The sequence below is a fragment of the Engystomops pustulosus genome, chromosome 4 (assembly GCF_040894005.1).
Source record: "Engystomops pustulosus chromosome 4, aEngPut4.maternal, whole genome shotgun sequence".
NCBI lineage: Eukaryota > Metazoa > Chordata > Amphibia > Anura > Leptodactylidae > Engystomops > Engystomops pustulosus.
In genome coordinates, this window is record NC_092414.1 from 218,098,925 (window position 1) to 218,108,847 (window position 9,923).

Sequence of the window (9,923 nt, forward strand, 5' to 3'; positions counted from 1 at the left end):
TTCTCAACCCGGCTATATGTCCCTCCGATCAATACTGCATGAAGATGAGGGAATCTCCTGTGACGAGCTCCAGAGAAAGGAAGATTGATCTTGAATTTCATCCACATTCTAATATTTGCCCCAACTATTGTTGTCTTCTCACCAAGATGCTGCCTATTGTCCTATAGCCCATCAAAGTCTCTTGCAGATCTACAATTGTGTCCCTGGTGTCATCCCTAGACAACTCATTGGACTTGGCCATGGGAAAGAGCTTGAAGTGTGACTAAGTATGGGGACACGAGTGCAGAGTAGGAGGAGCTTCTTAAGGAAAAACTAACAGCACAGAGAGAGCCAGAATTCTTGATGGTTAGTGGGTCATATGTATTTCATGCAATAAAATGCAAATTAATTATTTTAGATTTTCTCCCAGTTAAAAACCTACAATGACAGTTACAGATCTCTCCATTCTTTTCCAGTTTTTGCAACAACAAAGTATCAAATACTTATTTTCTCAACTGGGAACCCTACATTGTAGCCCCCGCACACACGTTGGTGGAGACTCCCACTGCCTTCATCAGTCTGTGAACCACGAAACGGTCAGAGACCTGCGTCCTGGGCCGACAACACTGCCGGGGACAAGACTTCTTACATCATAGAGATCTGAGACGTCAGGACTTCCGGCTCCTTCACTACACCACAGCGCTGTCACTATAACATGATTACCTACAGAAGTGTAGTATACCGTGACCCAGGAGCACTGGTCATATCAAAAACGGGAGAAATAATCGTTAATAAGTAACAGATAAAGCAATGGAAGGGGGGAGCAGTTGTATCCTCAGGACAGGAGAAGATGGTGGGGGAGGATGGGTACCCACAATAAGATGCGGAGGGCAGAAAGGAGACAGGTTTCAAGTAAGGAAAGAGTGATAGTAGATTCATTGGGGCACATTTACTTACCCGGTCCCGTCGTGATCCCGCGGTGTGTTGTCCGATGAGGATTCGGGTCCAGCGCGATTCACTAAGATCGTGCGCCCGAGTTCCTGCATTTGTCGCTGCTGCCCCGAGGTCCGCCAGAGTTCACCTTCTTCTTCCTGGTGCATGTGAGTGCTTGATCTTGCGACACAAATCCTTTTTTAAATTCCATGGTTCGTCCGAATCCGTCAGGTTGTCCGGCAGCCCGCCCCCGCCCGATTTCTGTTGTGTGCAAGCCGGCGCCGATGCGCCAAAATCCGATTGCGTGCGCCAAAATCCCGGGGCAATTCGGCGCAAAACAGAAATCATCGGGAAACCCGACGAAAATGCATCTGACGGACCCTTAGAAAATGAGCCCCATTGTATGTTTGCTTCATTGCCACAATTTCTACAAAGCTTGGAATTTCCTTGGGTTGCTGTGAGCAGTGGTAACCTTACTCTCCTTCCAGTAATGATCATTTATGGTTCTAATGAAGGCTTCCACGGAGAAACTGATGCTTTCCTTTGACGCTTTGGCTATGAATTATCTTGTACAGATCAGGGTTTGATTTAAATAGGAAACCTCTCCTATGTTAAGGGAAATTAGCTCAAAACTTGGGTTCGGATCTAAACCATATAGTAGCCAATCAGGTGTGAGAGAAAATTGAAAACTTTCATCCAAATTTCATGAATTTTATAACATATCCACCACATGTGGAAAAATAAGTTGCCTCATGGGATTTACAAATGTAATATTTCGAAGCTGAGAAGATCTTAGAAAGTGTGATTGGAGATTCTTTAAGATTCCATGGGGTTCATGCATTTGGATTCTTTCCATTGAGGGTCTGGTATTTTGAAGGCTTTATCACATTGCCAGTGAGATTTAACCCTCTACTAATTACAATCTGAAATGGAGGGAATAGGAAAAAAATGGATACAGACAGTGAGCCCTATTTCTGAACCCTACTCTTCTGACTTGCCCTACCTACTTACTCGATCAACCCTATGCTTTGGCCAGCAACTTGGCGACCATCCCTCCAAAGTGCAAAACAAAGACAATACAGCACCAACAGATAAGAATAGTAGCCAGAGACAGGTCACAACAATGAGGGTAAACACTGTACAAAATAATAAGACAGAAGGATAGTCTAAGAAAGCAAGTCAAAGACAAGCCATCATGGCCAGCTAAAACACTGTCCACTCTATAGTTGTTCCATCACAAGGAAAACGGATACAATCAGCAGCACGTCATTCCACAGACAGAGAATGACACCAACAAAGATGTTACCATCTTGCAGAAATTGCTGGAGGGGTGGTAATCCGTATTTTTTCCTCTTATCTAAGTGAAGGTTTGAGATGGTTATATTAAAAAAAATTATGATATCATAAAAGTTGGAGGATAATAATATCAGGAGGAGAATCCTGATTGAATGGTAGATAGCGTGGTATCTGTTCTATGTTTGAGGTATGTGATGGCCTCTAAATGATGATTGATGACCTTAGAACCTAAAATCTGGTGTTTTATTTGTACCCATTTCCGATCGTCTCTTATTTGTTACAGTAGCAGTAATATTGGAGAATAGAAGGGGATTGAGACCTCCCTTGTTTATTGGCCGTAGAGACTGTCAGTTCTTATGTGGGACATAGCAGATTCTAATAGTTTCTAAAGGGTAGTAGTAATGCTTATGGGAAGGTAATGTAGTAAATATATTTTCGGAATTTGACCGCGACCGTCTTATCTAAGCTAAGAAACTCCTTGCACTTTGTAGTCAAATCTTGGTTAATAGATTTTAATAGAGATGAAAATTTGGCTTGGAATAGATTGCAGGGGGGTTAGGTTCAGGCATATACAGGTGGTCCCCTACTTAAGGACCCCCTAGTTACAGACGGACCCCTCTGCCCCCTCTGACCTCTGGTGAAGCTCTCTGGATGCTTTTCTTTAGTCCCAGACATGATCATCTGTAAGGTGTCTGTAATGAAGTTTTATTGTTAATCCTTGGTCCCAAATTTAGAAAAAAAATTAAAAATTTGTCTGGAGTTACAATTATAAAATATACAGTTCCAACTTACATACAAATTCAACTTAAGAACAAACCTAGGCATCCTATCTTGTACGTAACCTGGGGACTGTCTGTATATGATATTTCTTCTCGAAATTGTATTGAGGAATTGAGGAGTTAGTTTCTTTATGGTCTTATTAGGAGAATATTCCGCAGTTGTCATTTGGTGGGATTAGTTCTATAACAGGATGCACGGATTAATGATTGTATAATTTGATGGGAAACAGGAAGTGATGATTCTGGGTTGGATAGAACTAATAAGTAGGGATGCCCGGACCCAAATCCGCAATGTTTGGGTCAGTGCTGAACATTGCAACTTTGGGTCCCGGAACTTGGTCTTCAGCCAGAGGTACATTCTTTACCGATATCAGCTTCTAAGAGGCAGGTTTAGCCTGGAAACGTGTATCTTAAGGATTTTGATTTTATACCAAATAAAACTTTTTTTTAAGCAAGTATCGACCTCTAAGTTCCAAGGAGGATCCACGAGCAACGTGAGGCAAGAAGCGCTCCGGTACATCTCCACCTTCACCTGAAAATCTGGAGGTTCGGGTTTGGCATTCAGGCTCACCCCGGCCGGTGACGTCTGTGATCAGTACCAGAGCTGTCTGTTTTTGCTGGGATTGTGTCTCCATGATGTCACACGAGGCAATGATCCTAAGGAAAATGACGGCATTGCCAACAGCCTTTAAAAGCTGATCCAAACCTGAATGGGTCGGCTCATCCCTACTAACAAGACATGATCAGGGAGAAGGCCTAGTGTGTGCTTGGTGGTGCCAATATAAAATCCAGAGATCTGAAGGGATAATCTAATATACTGGGCCAAAGGTTCAATATATCGGGCAAAAATTAAAGAGGAAAGGGGGCAACTTTGTTGGTTTCCATTTGAGACTGAAGAAAAAGACACAAAGGAGCTAAAGGAGGTGAGTAAGGATTTTAGAGAACCTCAGTGGACTATGGGGCACATTTACTTACCCGGGCCATTCGCGTTCCAGCGACGCTTCTCTGACGAGCGTTCGGGTCGTCCGGTGAAGACCACCAGGTCTCGCTGCTGCGCCGAAGTCCGCCGAGGTGCCCCAGAGTTCATCGTCTTCATCGTGGTGCATGTGAGTATGGCTCGTGCGACCAATTTTTTTTTTTAATGCGGCGGTTTATCCAAATCCGTCGGGTTACCGTTCGGCCACGCCCCCCGATTTCCGTTGCGTGCATGCCGGCGCCGATGCGCCACAAACCGATTGCATGCGCCAAAATCCCGGGGCAATTCAGGGAAAATCGGCTCAAATCGGAAATATTCGGGTAACACGTAGGGAAAACGCGAATCGGGCCCTTAGTAAATGACCCCCTATGTTCTGCATATCCAAAGATTGAAGCTTTAACTAGAGGCGATCCATTCCATGGTTTTGTTTTTACAAATCTGATTTGGTTGAGTTTCTTACAGATTGAAAAGTGACCCTAGGTTTTAGGTAATCCCCTTTGTGAGCCAGAGGGTATCAATCGGGTGATGTCTCTGTTTGGCATTTGATACTCTGTAAATGGTGGATGGGAAAGGGGAATAACCCTTTAAATGGCAGCTGGAGAAGTTCTTACGGGCAGTCCGGGTCAGATAAGACCACCATGGGCCCTGGGCTGTATGAGTTTTATATCCCCTATAAGTCTGGAATCTCTTCCTACATCTGGTACTAGAATCACCTCCTTGGGGAATGGAGGACGTGTCCCTTCTGCTTTCAATTTGTAGTTTCAGGACCTTTGGATGACCTTCAAAAGTCCTGAAATGGCTCTTCTGTATTGAGAGCAAGAACAACTTTACAAGGATGTCATGGGTGAAGGTCTTTCTTAGTATAAAATCCGGTTCGGATGGCCATGAGCCCCCTATAAAGCTTGGGCCCGGGGCTATCACCTATATTATAATCCACTATTGCCAGCAGTTTACGCTGCAGAGCTGGATATGGGGCTTCATGGGGATTGTTGATGCAGATGGACGGAATAGAGAACTACAAGTAGCTGCCGGTTTTGGAGTATTGTATACGATTTGCTATATTTCTACTTGTGTGCGACATATTTTTTTTTAGTTGGGATTAAATTTGTAATCATTTTTCAATTTGTTTTATTGTGAAACAAAAACAGAATGAAATGAACTACGGAAAGTAAAGTTTAGTATCTTTTGGCTTGTATGTAATTTTCAGCTCCACCATTTCGGGTCGTCAGAATTTTCTCTCGAATTCTGGGGAATGTAAACAAGACGAGCAAAAGTTTCTTATTTTGGTGGATGCTGTGATGTTAAAGTGCACAAATCTTGATGCCTCCGGAACTTTGGCTCAGCTATTCACCGTCTCCTTCTGAGGCTTCTTGCACCATGTGCTCTACAGGGATGTAACCCGGGGCGTAGCACATGGCCAGGTAGAGGAGGGAGGGGGATGAGGACGCTCCCCTCTCCATAGAACACCGGGCGGTCGGGTCGTGGTCTGGTGACACGGTAACTCTCGCTCTACCTCTATCGGGTGGCATAGACTTCTTAGGGGACTGTGATCCGGCCACAAATTGCGCGGCCAGGTAACGGCCCCCATTACTGTGCACAAGGCCATAACATGATTTTATGCAGGAGGCCACCGACATTCTGGAAGTCCACGTGAATGTCAAATACAGAATCCATTTTTACTCTAAAGGTTGTGCAAGAAGGACATTTTAGTAATGAAAAACATTAGTGGTTTTTACGCGAACTTGATGCTGACCGCAGTTTGGCAGAGAAGTCGCTGCCTCAGTGACAGCGACCCAATTACTTCTTATACACACATGTTTTATTTTAAGAAGAAGTCACATTTAGGAATGTGTTTAACCCTTTAATTACACAGCGGTCTCATGCGCTCAGCTTATGTTCACCATGTGGTCCCCAATTCGGGTGGAAAAATTTGTTCTAGTTTATGTGGGAGATTTTATAAATCAAAATTTATAAAGATGTTTGTAAAACTTTAGTATTCTTTAAGAACTTCTGTGACATCATCCTGTCCAGTTATGAATCTGAAAACTGATTGGGAATGCATTTCACAAACCAATGAACAAGGAAACACCAATAAAAAAGCGGTTCTGTAGGTGGTGACCACAGACCAATTCTCTCTTCACATCCGTTTTGTCTTTTGTCTTTTTGTCTAGTCACTTTTGCTTGAGGCAGTGTCTCCAACCCATAGAAGTTGCTCAGGTAGAGCAGCTCATCCAGAATGGCACATCGATGTGAGCTGTGGTAAGAAGGATAGCTGTGTCTCTCATCACAGTGTCCATAGCATGGAGCAGATACCAGGAGACAGCCCAGTACACCAGGAGACATGGAGGAGGAGATACCAGGAGACAGGCCAGTACACCAGGAGACATGGAGGAGATACCAGGAGACAGGCCAGTACACCAGGAGACATGGAGGAGATACCAGGAGACAGGCCAGTACACCAGGAGACATGGAGGGGGAGCAGATACCAGGAGACATGGAGCAGATACCAGGAGACAGCCCAGTACACCAGGAGACATGGAGGAGGAGATACCAGGAGACAGGCCAGTACACCAGGAGACATGGAGGAGATACCAGGAGACAGGCCAGTACACCAGGAGACATGGAGGAGATACCAGGAGACAGGCCAGTACACCAGGAGACATGGAGGAGGAGATACCAGGAGACATGGAGGAGGAGATACCAGGAGACAGGCCAGTACACCAGGAGACATGGAGGAGGAGGAGATACCAGGAGACAGGCCGTTACACCAGGAGACATGGAGGAGGAGATACCAGGAGACAGCCCAGTACACCAGGAGACATGGAGGAGGAGATACCAGGAGACAGCCCAGTACACCAGGAGACATGGAGGAGGAGATACCAGGAGACAGGCCAGTACACCAGGAGACATGGAGGAGGAGATACCAGGAGACAGCCCAGTACACCAGGAGACATGGAGGAGGAGATACCAGGAGACAGCCCAGTACACCAGGAGACATAGAGGAGGAGATACCAGGAGACAGGCCAGTACACCAGGAGACATGGAGGAGATACCAGGAGACAGGCCAGTACACCAGGAGACATGGAGGAGATACCAGGAGACAGGCCAGTACACCAGGAGACATGGAGGAGATACCAGGAGACAGGCCAGTACACCAGGAGACATGGAGGAGGAGATACCAGGCGACAGGCCAGTACACCAATGGCGTCATCAGTGGCCACTTCATAGTGTGCGCCGGCGGGCAGAGCGCATGGCCGCATATCTGCTAGTTGTTACAGAAGACAGAAGAGGAGCCACGCCGACATCGGGGAGCCGCAACGAACATCAGGACCACCCAAAGGGGAGTATATAGGTTCACTTTTTTTAAGTGCTGAGCAAACGGAGGGCTGGCTGGCTACTAAAGGGGGGTGGCTGTATACTAAAGGGGCTGGATGGCTACTAAAGGGGGCTGGCTGTATACAAAACGGGGCTGACAGGCTATATACTACAGGGGGATGGCTATATACTACAGAGGGGCTGACAGGCTATATACTACAGGGGGCTGGCTGTATACTACAGGGGGCTTGCTGGCTATATATTACTGGGGGCTGGCTGTATATTACTGGGGGCTTGCTGACTATATATTACTGGGGGCTTGCTGACTATATATTACTGGGGGCTTGCTGGCTATATATTACTGGGGGCTTGCTGACTATATATTACTGGGGGCTTGCTGGCTATATAGTGGAGAGGCTGTGACCAATGCATTTCCCACCCTCGGCTTATAATCAAGTCAATAGGTTTTCCCAGTTTTTGATGGTAAAATTAGGGGCCTCAGCTTATACTCAGGTCGGCTTATACTTGAGTTTACGGTAAGTGAACTTGGTTTACCAACCTTGATCCGGGTGGAAGATTTCCCTTAAATGTCAGTCATAATTGATCACAGAACTCACAACCCTTTGCTCCAGCTGTAAGATCCTAGCTGTCAATCTGTGCGGTGGAGCAGGAAAATAGTAAAAAATAATCCGATGTGTCCATTCTATGGGCCTATAGATTTCTTCCTACACATCTGAGGTCACTGCATGTGCTATAATATGTGCAGTGGGTACGGAAACTGTTCAGACCCCTTTACATTTACTCTTTGTTTCAATGCAGCTATTTGCTAAGATTAAAAAGTTCTGTGTTTTTGCTCATTAGTGTGCCCTCTGCCCCCATCCTGACAGAAAATACAGAAATGTAAATATTTTTGCTAATTTATTAAAGATAAAAATTGACACTCCCTTTCCTACTGATCCCGTTGAGATGGTACTACTCCTTCATTGGACTCCAGTTGTGTTTAATTAAACTGATTGGTCTTGATTAGAAAAGTCACATATCTGTATATATAAGATCCCACAGCTAACAGTGCAAGTCAGAGCACATGAGAATCGTGAGATCTAAGGAACTGCCCAAGGAGCTCAGAGACAGAATTGTGGCACGGCACAGATCTGGCAAAGGTTACAAAAAAAATACTGGAGTTCTCAAGGTTCCTAAGAGCACAGTGACCTCAAAATTCCCTAAATGGAAGAAGGAGTTTAGGACAACCACTACTCTTCCTCGACCTGGCAGTCCAGCCAAACTAAGCAATTGTGGGAGAAGAGCCTTGGTGACAGAGAATGAAGAACCCCAAGATCCCTGTGGCTGAGCTCCGGAGATGCAGGAGGGAGATGGGAGTCACCTATCACTGCAGCCTCCAGCAGTCGGGGCTTTATGGCAGAGTCTGGAAGCTTCTCCTCAGTACACGACATGTGAAAGCCGCACACAGGGTGCAAAACACATGGAGGATCCGGACTATGAGGAATAAGATTCTCTGCTCTGAGGAGATGAAGATTGGACTTTCTGGTGTTAATTCTAAGAGGTGGAGAAAACCAGGCGCTGATCATCACCTGCCAAATACAATCCCAGCAGTGACACCTAGGGGGCAGCATCAGGCTATGGGGGGACAGTGCCAAATACTGGGGGGTGAGGGCAGCATCAGGCTATGGGGGGGCAGCATCAGGCTATGGGGGGGACAGGACCACTGGGTGTAATGGAAGGAAAGATGAATGCGGACAAGTACAGAGAGATCCTGGATGAGAACCTCTTCCACATGCCCTGGACCTCAGACTGGGCCGTACCTTCCAACAAGACAATGACCCTAAGACCAAAGCCTAAATACCACAGCAGAGGCTTCAGAACATCTATGTGACGATTCCTGACTGGCCCATCCAGAGCCCTGACCTAAACCCAAATGGCACATCTCTGGAGAGACTGGAAAATGTCTTCACCAACGTTCATCATCCAACCTGAGGGACCTGGAGAGGATCTGCAAGGAGGAGGCAGAGGATCCCCAGATCCAGGGGTGAGGAACTTGTAGCATCTTCCCAAGAAGACTCCAGGCTGCACCGGATCAGATAATTGGTGAAAACTGCATTTCCGCCATTTTCTTATGGCCTTGGTTATATGTGCGCAACAAAAGACACATTCCCTTTATTATTTGGGTCGGTACGGACACGGTGGTACCACGTTTCTGCTGATTTTATTGTGTTTTAATACATTTTAAAAAATGAAAATCTTCTGGATGAAAAACAATTCTTTATTTTCCCATCCTCTGAGGCTAATAACAGTGCACGGAGCTGTGTGCGGTGTCATTTTTGCAGGATGAGCTGACGTTTTCATGGCTGATATTTTATGGGACTGTAGGATTTTTTTATGGTCATTTTTCATTACAATTTTTATGTGGCGTTTCGGACGTCGGGCGCTATTTTCTGTTACATGGTTTCATAAACTTTTGTAAAATTTTTATGTATTTTATTTGTTTAATTTTATATCAGTTCTAAGGAAAGGGAAGGGATCAAAACAATAGTAACCCCAAAAAATGTTCAGTTTGGTGGGTGCGCACTGGAAAGGGACGGCCACAGGTTCTCCACAAATAAAGTAATATCAGCACTACAGGATTGTGG